The sequence below is a fragment of the Chiroxiphia lanceolata genome, chromosome 3 (assembly GCF_009829145.1).
Source record: "Chiroxiphia lanceolata isolate bChiLan1 chromosome 3, bChiLan1.pri, whole genome shotgun sequence".
Taxonomy (NCBI): domain Eukaryota; kingdom Metazoa; phylum Chordata; class Aves; order Passeriformes; family Pipridae; genus Chiroxiphia; species Chiroxiphia lanceolata.
In genome coordinates, this window is record NC_045639.1 from 26,819,146 (window position 1) to 26,837,452 (window position 18,307).

General features: G+C 38.3%; 1 long non-coding RNA gene across 1 annotated transcript; it reads right to left on the minus strand.

Moving 5' to 3' along the window:
- Positions 1 to 14,459: 14,459 nt before the first annotated feature.
- LOC116784422 lies at positions 14,460 to 18,095 on the minus strand. The gene is made up of 3 exons (XR_004356068.1): positions 18,007 to 18,095; positions 15,704 to 15,955; positions 14,460 to 15,006 (listed from the first exon to the last, which is right to left on the minus strand). It is a non-coding gene; the product is annotated as an uncharacterized LOC116784422 (long non-coding RNA).
- Positions 18,096 to 18,307: the final 212 nt, after the last annotated feature.

Sequence of the window (18,307 nt, forward strand, 5' to 3'; positions counted from 1 at the left end):
CCGTTGCCACTGAAGTGATGTTTAATACACACGTGGCTGCAGGAAAGAGACCGTGCTAAAGAGAGACGCAAGGAAGGAACTAGTGGATAATAACACCATAAAACCAAACAGAAATGTGACTTTGTGGTGGGGAGGATGTCTGAAGCTCTCCAAGAATACATGAAGGGCATGATGAGAAAAGCTCAGCAAAGACATTATTGAAAACAGCTCCGTGAGATTAAGCAAATTCATAAACATCTCAATATGGTATCATAGGCAATGACTTAAAGCAGAAGTTGATGCAGTCGTTTAATACCCTTTGATAAAATTTTGCCAAGAAGTGGGAACATGAATTTTTAGTTGGAGGCTGTATTTAAGAGATGAGCCTATGGATAGGAAGCATACAATGGAAAGTCAACAGAAAACTGGGGGAAGGAAGGAGATGGTAACTGTGTCTGAGAACTGACAGGAGACAACATGAGCAGAAGGTATCCAGAGGTAGAACAGAAGAAAGAATAAAGTATGTACCTGATAGCAACAGTGTTTGACATAAGTGGATAATTTTCACTCATGTGTTCACTGCTACCTTGTAAGAATTCCTGACATTTTCTCCACAAATCAATTTATTCTTATAAGAAATTTCTTTAAACAGTTTTTTTCTTCTAAAAGAAAGAAAAAACCACAGCCAGTGTTAGCAGTAGAAGACTCCTTCTCATTGGAAATGAATACACACGCTAAAAGCTAAAGCTGGAATGCTCCTATAACCTCACATCTTCTAAAAATACATTGAGTTATAAGGCATAAAATCAGGAATCCATAGATTTTTCATCATTGGTTCACATATTCGGAAAGGAAACACTCTTTCACTGGTTGTCGGGTGCAACTGAGAAGCACCACATTTTTCATGCCACAGCCTGCCACCCAAGGTGTTAAGAGAGGAGAACAGCATATCCAACTGAAATTGCAGGAAGGACTACAGGCAAAATGTAACGAGATGATCAGTGAATGCAAATGAACCCTCTCACTTAAGAAGGTGATAGAATGACTTCTTTTATTAGTACAAAAATTTCACAAAGGTTTTTAGGCCAAGAGATAAGAGCACATTGTTAATTTTAAAAGACAAATTACTTGAATAATTATCCTCCTCTTTAAATATTTTCTTAATTATTCTCAGCCATATCTTCAGTTTTAAAGCAGAAAGTTAAACATAAGACTGACAAGCTAGAACATGTTAAAAGTTTGCAGGTATCCAATTCAGAGTTGCTGATAATTGGACCTAATCTACAGGACTGGTATCTAGGAAAACTCCCATTTACTTCCCAGATAAAAGAAAATAAAGACTGAACAATCAGGCCTTACGTATTAATTATTCAAAGTTTACAGTTATGCACTGAAGAATCAACTAGCTGGGAGTGTGCACATATGTGTAAATATAGAGAGACAGGCAGAGAGACAGAATTAAAATGTGGTTTTTTACTATCTTAAGTAAAGACTTTTCTGTCACTGGTTACTAGTAGGTTTGCTTTTTATCGTACATCACCGGTACCAGTTGTTAGCTGCCTTTGACAGTGGGTTGAAATGCACCAACATGGCATATATATGCTGGGGATGGGTGGCATTGAGCAGAATAGCTTTGCCACGCAGTGATACACTTGAGCTTTGACAGAATACTAGCCCGGTGTCAATCATCCTGTCTTTACCAATCAAATGCACATCCTTTCAGAGGCGCCTGAAGTTGACACTGGCACCCCAAACACAGCAAAAGGTTAATGCAATGACATTTCAAAGATGACACATTGTCACAGGCCCAGCAAAAATAGCAGAACTAGACTGTGCTTAGGAAAAACTAGTGTGTTTTACAGGACACACACATGATGACGACATTGCTGGAGGGGATAGGTTGGGTGTAAACTCCCTTGAAAGACCTTGTTCAAGAAAATCAGGAGTCAGGAATGGATAACAGCATAATAAGATCTGGCCAGGACCCTGAGGTTTTTTCTTTTCCTATCTGTGGAAAAAAAAAAATGTCCTTTGCCAGAGCTTTGGCTAACCTTTGCCAGAGAAAAGAGCAGGAGCTAGAATGACAAAGCTTTTGGAGTCTACAAAGCCCTTTATTTAATTATAGGGATTTGCAGGGTAGCTTATGACTATGAAGTGTATAATAACTTATTTTTCTTCTTTGGTAAAGACATATGGCACTCCAGCCCATTTTCAAAAGGGATAATTGACAATTAAAATAATTCAAGGGGAAAGCTGCGTATTTAGAAAGTCATATTCCAGTATGTGTCCCTGGCCCAAATAGATGCTATGTGCATATTTTAGAATTCCATTTCAGCTTCTCCCTCCCTCCCTCTCTCCTTCCCTATCTGCATAAACTTTCCAGTGATTTCCATTCTTCCTCCAGCTTGCATGTTTTCATCCGTCTCATGTAGAAGGCCCCCTCTCCTGACGCCTCATTCTAATCTTACCTCAGTGAAATGTAATGTGTACATTCATATTTGACTCGTTATTATGAAGAGCAAGTATATTGGAAATGAGATCAAATTATTTTCTTTGTCCCTGACCATCAACAAAAAATAAGTTGGAGCAAAGGCTCTTCTATTTTCTATCATGACACTTCCCATTGACTACAATTAAGCTCCGACCTGTACCAGTTCCAGATCAAGTTGGTGTGTCCTATTTAATTATCTGTTATTTCTGTAGCTGTTTGCTTGTTTATTTATTTACTGGGACTTGAATGCTGCTTGGAGATATAGCAAGGTGCATAAACAATCACTGGGGCTAATGGTAGAAAAGAAAGCTATTTCAGGATGATCTGGGGGGTGAAATAGAAATCAAAATGTTCAGCAATAAAGACAAATAAATTATGAAAAGAGACCGATGTTAAAAGTGCTGCAAGGCAACTGTCTCTTCTCTTGAGACAGTGGCAAGAACTCCATGGCTACGAGGTCTGGGCCTGAGCTTCTTTTCATTGACTCCCATAATAAAACTTCCATTGACCTCAACAAGAGTAAGACTAGGGTTTATATAAGCTCTTAATGTTGTTTGCTGCAAAGCTAAGTGCTACAGACTGGTTTTGCGTCATGCACTGATCATCAGCTACTTTATTCTGTAAATGTACTTTTAAAAATGCAAATATTAAGAAATATAATTTCCATTCTGAGTGGTCTTGTTTTAAGAGTTAAAGATAAGCCCAAGCCAGATGTTCAGATACAAAAATTGCTTTTCAAATCTTAGAGCAAGAAGTCAAAGGTGTCAGTTTGTCCTGACACCTTTCAACATGCTCCATTGTCAAAGGAGAAAAATAGTCAATCCATAGGAGATATGGATAATTCTGGTCTTGGATAATTCTCATTCTAGGAGAGACTCTGCCATTTGGGGTTGCCTATCTCCTCCAACATCGACTGTTTAGGCACTAACATTTTGGTGACCTCGATCCTAACCTGAGCTGAGGTTCCACTACTATGAAACTTTTATCTCTCGTGTTCATCACCTTCCATGTCTTAATCAGTGTTCTATATACTGTCCTAATACACTTCTTCCTTTCTTCTGTCGCACAAGAAACTTCAGAAAAAACTTCTGTCTCTTCCCACCCTCTTAATTTCTTCTTCTGTGGGACAATTTAAGAAAGAGAGATCATCATTATTTAACGACCAAGCATCTATTGCTTTAATCACTTAATCAGACAAGAAAATCTGGGAGTTATGCCCACACAGCACATACCCATAGCTGGGTGATGCATGGTTATTTTACAATAGTGGCTGGTTTTGAGATATGTGTGGGATAGTGTACCTTGACAACTGTAGGTGTCCTTAGAGTCCTAGTGGTAAACACGCTTAGAGTCCTACTGGTAAAAGAAGTGAGAACACTCTTTTTTCCCAATCTTATCCCAGGGCCTGTGGGAGTGCAAACTTTTACAGTTAATGGTCTTGTGCACATCCATTTCTCTGACAGAAATATGAATGTTGTAGGTGACAAGGAACTGTAGAGGTTGTAGTTGAGTATCACTTTCAAGGATGATATTAACACATAAGTATCCAACATCTGAAGAGGTAGATGTCTATCCACAAAATGTTTAGCTAGAAGAACTTGGAAGCAGTGCTCTACTCTAAAGAGTTAATTGATTGTTCTCTTCTCATGCTTGCTTATAGACTGAGAGACCTACACAATTAAATTATTGTTCCACAGGAGAAGCCTTTCAGAATATGATTCGTAATCTTTAAAGTCAATTAAAGTTTTATATAGTTTCAGATTGAAGTCTGTACATTAGCAATAAATGTCTTCTCTCTGAATCACCAAATGTTTCTATAATTCAAATTAAGAAAATTGAGGTGTTAAACCATTTCTTCTTTTGTGTTTGTCTACTCTGAAATAGTCATAAGAGTTTGGTAAAGAGAAGGTGATCTGTCCTTGTGCTTGTTGTGCACAAAAAGATTTACAACTTACCATTTTTTTCTTGAACGGAAATTCTTCTGGTTCTTCAAGGCAAACAGAGGAACATTTCTGAACCTCAAGGGCTTAGCTTGCTGAGCATACAGGTCACAGATGCTCTTGCTTTAGCATTTTTATTGTCATGAGAAAAGGGACATAGTTAAAGGTCTAAGTCATTTGCTCTGTTCAAAGTGTTCCCACTTGTTCTTCTTGTTTGTGTCTTATTAAGATTAGACAAGCAGCACATTTAACTTCAGAAACAAGAATTCAGGGTACACATTCTCAAATGTCACAAACTGGTTCTGGAAAAGCAAAAAGCCCTTGTAGGACTATTTAGCCAAATGGTGAACTGAAATCAACAATATAAATAAGGCAAAGTATAAAAATAAGTTTATTGTTGCTCTACTCAGTAACAGAAAGAGCAAAGGTTATTATGTAAACATAGCTTAATGTTCCTTTTAACAGGGCTCTTGCAGTCAGTTACAGTCTTCTGTATCTGTTCTCAGATGTGCTTACACAGTATACATGTCTTCTGCACCTACATTAAAAGCACCAGGATCATCTCTAAATGAAGGAGACGTGAATGCTTGTGCCATGTTGAATTAGTTTTCCCAGGGCTGCTTATTCAGTGCAGATATATTTATAATTATTAACCATAAAAACTGTTATTGAAGGAATGTGTACCTTATGTGTCAGGATTTGGGACTGTGTAAATTTCTCTTTAAGGGTTGTGAAGCAGTTGTATGCTGCCTGAGAAGGCTCTTTGGACCTTACCAGACCCTAAAATACTTGGAAGAATAACTTGGCAATGGCTGAAAAACTTATGCATGTTCAGTCTTCCAGATGGTGGTCTATAGACAGACCCTTTAGTGTGCCTTGTTTATGCGCTGTTTTGGTCTGCAGCATATAAGGAATCTTTTTGATTTAGCAATGAATTTTGACTTTCAGTCCCATTTGCAAGGAAGAGAATACAACTACCTCTATTAATACAAATTGTGCAGTTGGACAAATGTAATGGCATGAAAATAGCATGCTGCTAACGTGCTTTTGAAAAGAAGCTTGAAAGAGTCTGTATACAGTGTGACTGTTACAATGTACAAAATTTTCCTTTGAAAAGATGAAAAAATATTGTTATGCTTAGTATTTTCATGTGTCTATTAACCATTCCAAATACAGTCCTTGTTAAATATATGGGATGGCAAGCTTTTTACAGGCATACAGGTTGCCTTATTCTATAGACTAGAAGTCGGCTAACTCAGAACACTCCTTTGCATTACTATTAATATTATTTTTCTGCAATTATTTTCTGCATAATAAAGACACCACCTTAGAGGGGTAGCATGCAAAGCGCATTACAAGGTCAAATCCAGCCCAAACTTCATTTTTCCTTTTCATTAATTTTTTTAGAAGGAATCTTCAAAATTGTAGGTGGTGACTCAATGGGATTTGATATGAAGATGTGACACCTCATCTTAAATTCCTTAACCACATTTCTTAAGTTGACAGGAATGTCAGGAAGTGTGCCTGATAAGGCTTGCTGTCCTCTCCGAGCTGACTAATCATACATGAAGTCTTGGCAAGAGATAACCAGGTTACAGTAGAGCCAAAATGACATCACATCAACTCAATTTCATATCCTGTAGACACCAGTGCCTATCACCACTCCAGGTTGCTAACATCCTTGACACACAAATGGTATTTTCAGTCTCTGATGTCCCCCTTTTACCCTGTGTCTGTCACTCTGGGGTAAATCAGGAACAAATTTGTCACTAAATGTAAAGAACCATTAACTCACGGGCACTTTGTCATCTGAAGCATAATTTTCTGTGCACAGCTCGCCAATCCCTGAACTCTAGCTATTTGCATAACAGTTTGCTGTACGAATTTATGACGGGGGATAGTGCTGAACTTGTTAAAATTCCATGTGAATCTCAGCACAGAAAATGGACTGGTGCTTTAAGTCTTGGAGAGTTGTTCACATCAATAATGAATTTCAAATAATTTATTCACTTCAAGTGTAAGTGGTTGGCATACAGTCCTTACAGCTGGTTTGTTGAGATAATTGATTTCCATATAGTTTAAAGATGGGGAAAAGAAACATATGACAACTACAGCGGGTTTCGAGGCAATTGTGAATGCCATATCAGTTTAATTATAGCTCCATCTTTAGCTGACATGGGTTCTGTCCTATTGGAATTAAAATATCCCAGGAACTTGAAATGTAACAGTGATGAATTTTTTATGTTCTTCTACCTGCCTTGTATGCTAGCTTAGGGCACTGTTACAAGTACACTTCTAGCTTTTTCAGTGGATAGTTAACATGACATGCAAGACTGGTCTGCATGACACAGATAACTCAAGGGAATAGCAACAAAGTAAATGAGATGCATTAGTATCTGGATGTGAACTGGGGGATATAAGTTCTCAGAACTTCTTGTTTAATTTATAGAATTGGTTTTTTTCCCCTGTGCATAAGATTTCAAAATGGTAATCATATTCAGGAAATGAGCTGTTCCCACTTCAGGTACTAATATCAATATGTAAAAGATAATCATTAACCAGATGTACTACTCAGCAGTGCTTATTATATGTAAGCAAGCTAGCTGAGGTGATAAGAGAAACTTTTACTTAAAATTTAGTTATATTGACCATGGAGATATTGAGAAAACTGCAAGGATTTTGTTTTGGTGGGGGAGTTTTATTGACCACTCTATGCACAAAGCACGGGCTTAGTGAAACAGAGTGTAATAAAAATTTGCTTTGTAGTTAACACCACAGTGTATGAAACACCGTCTTTGTATGAGGTCCAAGCTGGCTGCTCCTGTGTGGGGCCATTTAAAAGGAGGTGGGCTGCACTCCACATTTTCACATACAGGACATATAGAATGAGCAGAGAACCAGGATTACTAGAAACCTGAAACTTCACTCTGTTTTTTCCTTTCCACTAAAACTGAGTTCACATAACTTGTAAATAGAAGAGCTTTATTTAATTCTTACTGCATTCACTACTGTTCCACAATGTAGTAAAAAAGTAACAGATGGGGTATCCAGTAAACTTTCCAGTCTGATTCCTTACCATGTTGTTTCCGCTCCACCCGATGTAACTTCCCGGATTACAATCAGGGTCCTGCATTTAAGTTCCAGTATTAAATTCCTGGGAGATGAGGTCATAGTTTTGTGCCAGGTTAATAGAAAAATTCTGCATATACCTCGAATACTTTTTCAGCATAAGCATAAACTGGAATAAATGAGAAAGGACCCTTTTCTGAAATAGATTATAAACTGTAATGATGAAATAAGGGCTTCAGTGGTCTAACTTGACATAGGTGGCACAACATTCCTTGCCATTAACTCCTTTTTTTTAGATATATGCAAACTTTTCTTTTGACATTGCTCAAGAGCAGAAGGTTCCCCTCCTAGCTTTCAAGATTTCTTTAGGAGTAACTGTTGATGATTTGCAATTTGAGCTAAAAATACTTGGTAAAAAAACATTCAGTAGACTCCACAATTGTCAATATTTCACAAGAGGGAGGCAGAGTAGAGGCTTGATGTTAGCAGTGGGTATATCTGGTTTGAGCTGATGGCACCACTTATAAGGCCATTAAAAAAAAAAACAATTTAAATTTCTAAGAGGTATTTTAGCCATAATAGATCATAAACATGCTTTGCACAAGTTCCATTTAGGGAAGATGCTAAGTCCAAAATTACTTGCAAGACTTCAGGTATTGACTTTCAGTTCTAATTCCAGAATGGAAGCTTTCACTTGAAAGGAAGCGCAACAGTAAGGTGCAGGAAGCAATTAGCTGAACGTCTCTGACAGTCACCATACAAGTATTTTGGGATGCATAATCCCATCGAAGCTTTGCTTTCTGTTTGTGGCTCAAATATGTAGCTTTGATTCTGCATCTGTGTATTATGAACACATATTCATAATTTGGGATTGGAGCTTGGCCAATCTTCTATCAAGAAGTCCCTGTGGGGAGTCACACTAAAATCATTTTAGCTGTCTTAATTTAAAGACAGTAAAGACAGTCCTGGAATGATTACCAAGAGCTCTGGAGACTTAAAAAGCCTCATTGTCATACAGATGCTTTAACACTAGCAAGAATTGAGATGAGAACCTAAAATGGGGGCTTTATGCAGAAGGAACACTCTATAGCATCTGTTTTTATAATCCAAAGGAAAATTTTGATTGCACAATAAATGATGGTGGTTGATTTTGTTTGCAAGTGGTTCCTGAAATGTATCAAGGACTGGAAGTAGACTGGATACTGTAATAGAGAAATCACTGGTCAAAGTACCACCAAGACTTCCTATGTGAGATCAAAGTTACAAAAATACCCTTTCACTATTAAATATAGGCTCGGGTCTTGATATGCCTGAAGTGGCTTGTTATGGGCAAGTAGGAATTCTGTCAATGGAGATAAGGTAGCCAAGTGTGAAATCTTCTATAAATAAAGGAGGTGTTCTGCAAGTACACTGTGCCATGGGATTTCACCTTCTGCAACTCTGAATCCAGTCAGGTGAGTAGGGCAAGCTAATAAATGGATGCCAACAATTTTTTGTGTGTTTTACACTTTTATTATACATTTCAGGTTGCATTATTGCCTCCCAAACTGGTGAGTTAACTTGAATACTAAGTAGATACTGAGGAGCAATATTTTTGTTTTTATTAATTGATGGTGATTTGCAACACTCTGCTTCCTCCCCTTAGCCTGCACAGGGAAAGAAGGGAAGAGCTGAAGAATAGAATCTCTCAATCTCCAGTGACAGATGTTTACAAAATTACCTTTGATTTCAGAGGGGATGTGGCCTGTCCAAGCACCTGGTAACTTTAGTAGCTTTTGGGACTGATGTTTTTTACGTCTCAGAGTGTTAGGTCTCTGGTTTTTTACTTCAGTGTCCAGCCTGAGCACCTGACTCAGATTCATTGTCCCAGCCAAGTGACATCTTGCTGCCTACTGTCTTTCATTCAAGTGTTTCTGTATACAAATGGATGTCATCTGCTGGATCAAAATCTTACTATTTCCTTTCAGTTTCTGACCAAAGAGTGGTTTTTAATATTTCTAAGTTGCTGAGAGAGTAGGCGTGATTGAATCAGTGTATTGCAGAAATGATGTTGAGGCAAATTCATATAATGAAAATTTATTAGGAGGCTCCATAGTTGACGGCACATATCAACGATGACAGAGGAAAAAAGGGAAGGGGGAGAGGGGAGGAGGCACAAGGAAAAAACTCTCCCCAGTAACAAGTTGGAAGGAGAAGCTGTGATTGGCATCCTGAGACAAACAACTTCATCAGGTGTCCTATCCAGGGCACTAGGCAGTTCCAACATAATGCTTTCCCTACAGCAGCTACATGGTTTTGATCAGGACTCACTCAAACTCCGTTGTGATTATTCCCATTTCCAGTGCAAGCTTTGAGCAGGGCCAGCAGAGGGGGGGTTGGGGGTGGTGCTGAATGGTTAATTGATTGGTGATCTCTGTGCAGGCATATTGCTGAGTCTCTTGATTTAAACCAAAAGCTACAACCAAAGGGAAGAGAGGGGAAAAGGAGGGGGGTGATTCCTGCTCTGGTGTCAGTCTCTTCCATTGGAACATGCCATGGCAACACTATTGGGTCTGCAGGCACTATCTCACTTACCTCCAGGAGGGCCCTGTGGAATCTGGAAGTCTTGGTGCCATTGCACAACCTCCATGGTGCCAAGAGCATCATTCATCCTTTCCCGTGCCATGCAGCAGAAGGAATACTGTGCATGCCTTCATGATAAAAACCATTCAAACTTCCAACTGAAGCAGGACACACCAGTCACTGGCCACAGGGAGGACGGATTGCTGAAGAGAGTTTTGTTCACCTAAAAGGAGATGGCATTTGGAAGTAGGCAGAAAACTGTTGCTTGTGACCATTTGCACAGCTGTGCATTCTTGTTAAAAAATGACAGTAAATTTGTCAATGAGTGCATTGGTACTCCTGAAGTGCTTGATTAGCTGTGAAAAATGTGTTAATAAATGCTACATATTATTCAGTTGGCTGTTGCCTAACGTTTTAGATTACAGCACAAAAATGGAAAGCCATATCTCACATTAAACATTTGCCTTCCTTTGCTCAGATTTTGTGCAAGGATTCCCTAAAACTTCTTCTCTGCTCCAGGGTATAAAATGCTGCTTGTAGAGTAGGGGACACAGTGGTATTGCTCCTATGCTAAACTATTTGTGTTTGAATCATACTGGTATCTGTGGGGATGTAAAGAATCTCAAGGTGTAAAAGGATAGTATCATATTTAGATATAAACTGGATAGCAAATCTGAGTGGTTCATACTAGAGAAATTCTTGGAAATAAAATAAAAAATTGTTAAATAAGTTCATTTCACTTATCTATGTATTGAAATAATCGTTTCACAACTAGTCTGTTAATATAGAACCAGTAATAACGCTGGAGAGGATAACATAAGGAAGTAGGCATTTGACATGTAATCCCCGTGTTTCCTTTTTTCATATGAATTTCTGCTTACACAGACAATCACGTATACAAACAATGCACATAATAATTGTCTTCTCTGTCTTAATGCATCACACAATAACAGTATCAATTTAAAGGAAGGGCTTTTACCCATGTATTTGATTTGATAAAAAATAAAAATGCCCATGAGCAAAAAAATACACTAACCTAATCCTTTTCACTTTTGTTCTTGAATCTCCTTTACTTCCAACATTTTATGTTAGTAGTCACACATGATCTTGTGCTGTTGCTTTATGCCGGCTGCAGAACTGCATTGATGCAATCTGCATGGCAGTGTACATATGCAAGATGCAACCTGCTTACCCCTAAAGACTGTGAGTATCAAGACTGTGGTAGAGGGTTAGAGACACTTTGTGACCTTTCTCCAAATCATTTTGAACTTTAAAAATTTTGGTTGATTAAATTTTTGTCTGCTGTCTCCTATTTAAATGAAGCAAACCCGCTAAATAAAGAACCAAAAAACATCCAAAAGAACCCAAACAAACAGAAGTGCTGTTTTTTGTATCTATGCATGAGCAGGAGGCCTTGATTTATTTGATGTCCTGCTTGTATAACTCTAACTATGGTTAATTATCTAGATTATTTATTATTCATAGACCTCTGTAAACGCTGACCACACACACCACTGCTTCTGCATTTCCAATGCTGAATCCTGACCAGCCTTTCAGAAATGTTGAATAGTCACTTCATTCTAGAAACAGCATCTTGCTGATTAAGGAATAAATTTGAGATCTTGACCCCATATTCAGTCATTCCTTTACATCAACTGATTTCAGAGTAATAATTAGAAATTTTCATCTCCACATAGGCTTACAGGTTGTAACAATGAATTTTATGCAGATTTAACTTTCAGAGTTGGACCTGTGTTGCTCATATTAGGTGTACAAAGCCAAAAAACATATATACAGAAATAAAATGACTGTTTATTTGTCTTCTTTTTACTTGTTTTGATCATAAAATATCGATGTCTTGCCACAGTTTTCAACCAATATAAAATGCATTTTACTTATAAATGAACATTCTGTTTTGCTTCTTTGTTTATAATGAATAAATAGCAGCAGCTAAGTACACAAAGATTAATTTTCACTTTTATAATTCATTTGCAAGAAGTTATTCTCCAATTACTTATTACCTGTGGAATAATACTGAAATTAAAATGAGAAACCCAATCAATATTGCATGCATCAAAAATGATGAAAATCTGCAGTTACTGAGAACTGTGAAATGCTTATTGGTTTTTAGACACAGAGTCCTCCAGGGAGTGCTACAAATCCACACAAACTCACTGCATCTTCAATGTTGCATTTACAGTGTTGATTTAGATGAAATATGTGTAAAAACTCCTGTAGATAGACAGCTCTCTAGTGACTATACATCTGCAAAGGCTCAAGAACATAAACTACTGCAGCATGAGTCCGGAATAAATTATGCTCACTTCACAAATTCTAGATCTGCTTGATCCACAGTAATGAAGGAAAAATTGTGTGGTAGATCTAGGGGATAAGAGTTTATTTAACTATGCTGTATATGTGTGTCTAATTTTAGACTGATTTTTTTTTCTGAGTTGCAGAATGTTAATGAAACCAACAAAGGAGAGAGGACTTGTGAAAGTAGGACATGAAATGATGTGAGACTAGCCTGGTACAGCAAGTTCCCTGAGCTACATGAGAGCCAAAGGTAAAGAAGCTGCCTTCTCTTCTGGAAAAAAATGAATCAAGCTCTTTACCCTGCAGCATCATACTCATCTCAGATCCCTTAAAGCTACTCTGTATCCCTTGCAAAGACAAAAGCACTTCTCCTCTAGTTCATATCCCATAGACTATCAAAATGACTATCCAGATTGGATCAAACAACAAAAAAACCATTTCCCAATATTCTGTCTCTAGAAAAACCAAAGTAACTATACAGCGCTTCATTACTTGCTACTATTATACACAGAGATTTTGCATTCAATAGGAGTTCCGTGAATTTATTGAGTCTTTACTGAGTTTACTTATCTTTAAAGCTGTGCAACATCTTGTGGACATGAACAAGTCTCACACTTCAGCTACCTAATCTGTGAAAAAATGCTCTCTTACATTTGGTTTGTCTTGTGTTCCACTTGTTCGTGCATTGTGGTAAATAGTCAATAATATTTCATATTTACCTTCTCTCTGTCTCCTGAAGAAATAACACCATATGTTAGCCCTCAGTCACTTCTTGTCCATACAGAAGTCTCATTCTATTCAAACAGTCCTCATTCAGAAGCTATTCATGCAGCTGACCATTTTCTCTGTCTTTCAATGTATTTTCCTAGATTTACCCATATTGTTTTTGAGATTGGGTGACTGTACATCACAGACTATATATCAGCAGAATAGTTTCTGACTTGTTCTCTAGTATTTTCCTAGTGTTCTTAATTGGTTTTACTGCTGCTGAGCACTGGGCTGACATATTTTTCAGGCTCTCCAAGATGTGTTTCCTGAGATGAAATCATTAATTTAGTGATCATCACCATGTAGATGTGTTTGTTTTCCCTACATGCATTGTCATTATTGAACTAGAATGTATTGACTATTATTTTATTACCCAGACATTCATAGAATAATAGAATCACAGAATCATTTAGGTTGGAAAAACCTCTGAGATCATCAAGGGACGGTAACTCAACCACTTCTCTGGGGCAGTCTGTCCCAGTGGTTGACAACCCTTTCCACGAAAAAATTTTTCCTAATATCCAGTCTAAACCTCCTCTGGTGCAACATTTCTTCTTGATCTATCGTTTGTTTCTAGGGAGAAGGGACTCACGCCCACCTTACTCCAATCTCCTTTCAGGTAGTTGTAGAGAGTGATAAGATTCACCCCCTTGTGCCTCCTTTTCTCCAGTCTAAACAACCCCAACTCCCTCAGCTGCTCCTGATAAGACTTGTGGTCCAGACCCTCTCCCAGCTTCATTGCCCTTATTTGGGCTTGCTCCAGCACCTCGAAGTCTATCAAGAGGTGAAAATTAAGAGGGGTTTTTTTAAATTCTTCATGTAAGTTTTAACTTTTCTATCTTAAGTAATTCTGTGTTAATATAGATCTCAGTCCAGATTCCTGTGGGTCTCCAGCAGTACCGTCTTTTCCTTGAGAAAACTGACCATTTATTCTTTCTTACTCATTTGGTTCCTTCACACTTTTTCCCCAGTTTCGAACATGCTGTGTTTATCTATGAAACAAGCCATATTGCCATATTGCAGCTACAAGCACTGTTTCAGGCAATGGAATATACAATTAGCCTTCCTTGTCATTTACCTTTTTACTTTCTTTACACATTATTTCTTGATATAGTTCTTACATCTTTTCTGCTTCCATTTTCTGCCTCTATCAGTTTCCCTCCCCGTGTTTTTGTGTTCACTTTTTTATTCACCCACATTTTCATCCAACATCGTCTTCTCCTGTTCAACTTTCCTGGAAGATCTCAACCCTTTCCTCACTACTCACATCTCTTTATGTAGGCTTACTAGAGATACCTCTTTCACTAAAAATGTAATCTGTGCATGAGCCAAAGTGACAGAGCCTAGTAGAAGTCTCTTCACTGGAGTAAGCAGAGTTGAAGCCAAGCTTTCTGTGAGAGCAGGTTGATTTATGTATGAGGCTGCTTTAGAGACAGACACAGAATTGTTATTACAGCAGAGTTGAGTGATAGAAAATATGCCACTTCTCCTCTTGGGCTGTTCAATCAGGTGATTTGGGTGCCATGATAAAATGGGGAGACCTGCCGAAGTGGGTTGAGGTGTACCAGGCTGCATCATGCTCTTCTCAGATCATCTGCTTCGCTGGTGACTTGCATGCGAGGGGTGAATAGCTCTAGGAGGAAAACTGCAAAAGTTCAGGCATCTCTGCCTTTCCTAATACTTAGCAACTAAGGGATAAGGGAGCTGCCAACACATATAGAGAAGAACGAAAAAGCAGTGCACTGTGCAGGAAGTTGATTAACTCACCTTGGCTTGCTGCAGGTGCCTGTAGAGGCAACAACAGCAAAACACAGGACACCTAGCATTGTAGTCAGTAACTTGGAGAGATGTGTTGAATTTTGCTCTTCAGTCTCATGGCTCCTGCAAAAAGGCAGCAACCACAGTACTCAGGTATCTTAGCATGATCATAGCAGAGACAGAGCAGTCGTCCTATCTGTCTGTCACCCATGAAACGTGTGGAGCAACACAATTGGGACACCATAGTGGAACTTTCCAACATGATGGAATCTTCCCACATGATGGAATTTCTTTCCTCGTACCTCAAGCTTTGATTCTCTTAACTGCCCTTTTTGATGACAGCAGTTTCTTCCTCATATGTCCAACATCCTTTTTTTATCCAGTCATCACCAGGGAGCTCTTAGGAATTCAAGATTCTCAGTATATGGAAAATTTTGTGAGATGGGAATATGTGGCAATTGGAGAGAAAGTGGAAAAGATAATTTTTGTCATGCAGCTTGTTACATTCACCATTCTCCAAGCCATTTGTCAAACACTGAGTCAAATATCAGTCCTACTGAACTGTGCTCTTACATTCACAATATCTTACTCTTATTCAATGGCACTGAAACTAGGAGGGACATCTTGTAGAGTGAGATATTCTTCCTACCGAATAAATACTCCCCGTGAGAAAGAGTGATGGACTGAACCTATCTAGCACAGTGAGGCAATCTAGGGAGAGTATGGGGGAGTGACAGTGCCACAGTCAACTATTTCAGTGAAATAACTGAATGAGTCAACTGTTATGTGTTAGAAGTGGTAATGGTGATAATGACCACACCTTGCGACCACGCTGCTCTCCTTTTGTCAAGGGTTGTTTTCTATTTGGTGAGCTCTTCTTCGGCATAGTCAGAGTACTTCTGCTGCTGCAATGCTTTTGCACAAAGGTTCTTTGTGCCAAATAACATCATATTTTTGCCGGAGGGTGTTCATGGTTATTGTTTCTTCAATGCGTCTCTAATTAATTTTGCCAAAGCCACCTATTTTCTGCCATCTGTCAGGTGTCAAGAAGAAAGAATGTGGCTCCAGACAGCTAGACAGGAACACAGGAGAACATGTGGTGAGATGAGAAGGATATGGAGGCAAATTCAGATCATCATCTCACAATAGCTTCTTTTATATGCTAGGTTACAAATCATAATGGACTATTATTTTTATAGTATAGAAACTACAGAGTTAAAATCCCACAGACTAAGAAATTGCAGCAGTGTTAGAAAGCAAGATATGCTAAAGCCCTTTGTGGTCTAATATATCAATGACAACAATAATACAGTTATTGTAGTCATTCTTTAAACCAGTAAGCTGAGTCCTTGTAGACAATGCCCACAGTTTATACTTCTCATAAGTACAAACATGTATTATCTTTTATCTAAACCGTTTCCACATTTCCATATGCTTCCAGTTATTTATCTTAATTGTGGAAACAAAAACAAATACACTACCTGTCAAGAAATGGCTTGACCTTCCTTCCATAGGCCACATCCTATATTCTTTTTGTGCTCCAAAGCTACCTTGCACTCTGATTAACTTGACTAGGAGCTGTGTTTGTGTATATTCTCACACAAAATGCATATATAACCTGGCCCCACAGGGCTCCACAGGGCTGAACTGAAATCCCAGTTGAACTTCAGCTATAGTATTAATCATGTATTCATGACGGAATGTAGGTTGCAAGAAAATATTTAAGAGTCCATAGAAACTTTTCTTTAGAATATGAAATCTCTAAATATTTGGGTTCACATTATGGTCCTTTAGTTAGGGTTTATTAGACTATTTCATATTTGCCTTTCTGTTTATTTTGTAAAAGTATACTTGTCTAGCACACATTTTTATGCCAGCCTTGCTTTGCATTTTTACAGTCTGCTAATTAGACCATTTTAACTAATTTGTTTGCATTTTGTATGAGCAAGTTGGGCTTTTGGATTGACTAATGTAATTGCAGCCAGTTTCTGCCAAATACAAATTACTCTTTCTAGTGTGAGCTAGAGAGAAAAGTAAATATTTAATAGCCATCAATACCCTTGCAGCATTCTAGAGTGTGCTTTTTTCCTATGGAAATTTTAAATAATTTCTTCAGTACTTGATTGCACTTTAATGTTAAGAAATTATTTTTTAATCTTTTTTGAAATAATAATGAATTAGACATTTTAGCATCTCCGTAAGGGTTTTATTTCTGTGCACTTTGCAGATTTAAATTCCAAGCTTTAAAATCTGGTACTTTCAGGTTTGAGGTTTATTTGTGTAGCTTTTTATGTACTGAGTACAATCTCCTGAAATCGTTTTGCTGGAATGTACTTGAGTTTTAACATTTCTAAGTGGATGAAGTCAAGTCTGATAGCAAAATTAAATTATGGGAGTTTTGCTTGATTTCTCCTTTTTTTTTTTTTTCCAGAGAAGCACAGCAGAAAACAGGAACTGGTTACCAAACCTCAGTATTATACGTGCCTGTATTTTGAACTGCGAATCTTATGTTCTTCTCTGCAGAAGTGGACGTAAAAGTGTAAGTGCACCAAGGCCTTAAGCAGGTTAAAGCTCCTCAATTTTCAGCCTTAATATTCCCAGGATGCTTGCTATGATACAGGTTGAGAAGACCACCTGCTTTCCAGGGCAAGGCAACCCTCTTCCTATCCCTCTTTCTTCCTCATGCCTAAATCCCTCTGAGACCTATGCAGAGAACAGGGATATGTCTGCCTCACCCAAGGGGCTGCCTCTGAAATGTTATATGGCCACACTTCTCAGGTCAGGGACATCACAGAAGTCCTAAAACATGTTTCTCTCTGACAAACCTTGGTGATGGTGCCCCTCACCCTGCTGTACCCACCTATATGGTATCTGAGCATTTTTCCTAGGGTTTCAGGCTCTACTTCCTTCTCCCTCATGAGGCTTTCAAATGCATGAGGGATACAGGTTGAGACCTGTAAGTGCCTTAACCAAAGGCCTAAGGAGTGGAGCAGCTGTTGCCATCTGTCACCCAGTGAATGTGGGAATACTTCAAATGTTCAAACCCTTCTGAACAGGAGCGGTGGGTAATGGTTACCTGGTACTAACTAGGGTTGCCTTAGTGCATTTCTAACCTTAACTTACCTCTTGTCAGTCATGTTGTGCAGCTGGTACCAGTCTTATGATACTGCGGGAAGGAGAACCTTCCTTTGGCCACCTTACTGTTTCATCTGATGAAGCTAAAATGATAACAGATCAACAGTGAGATCCAGCACTAAGGAGAGAGAAATCAAAACACCCTTTAGCTAAGTCCCTGACATGTCAGTACCCATTTTATTTTCAGATAGAGTGCAATTTCATGCACTATTAACATATCCATAATTATTAATTAAGACAGTGAATACGTAATCAGTGCCAAATGACAACGGAGGTCCATGTCATCAGC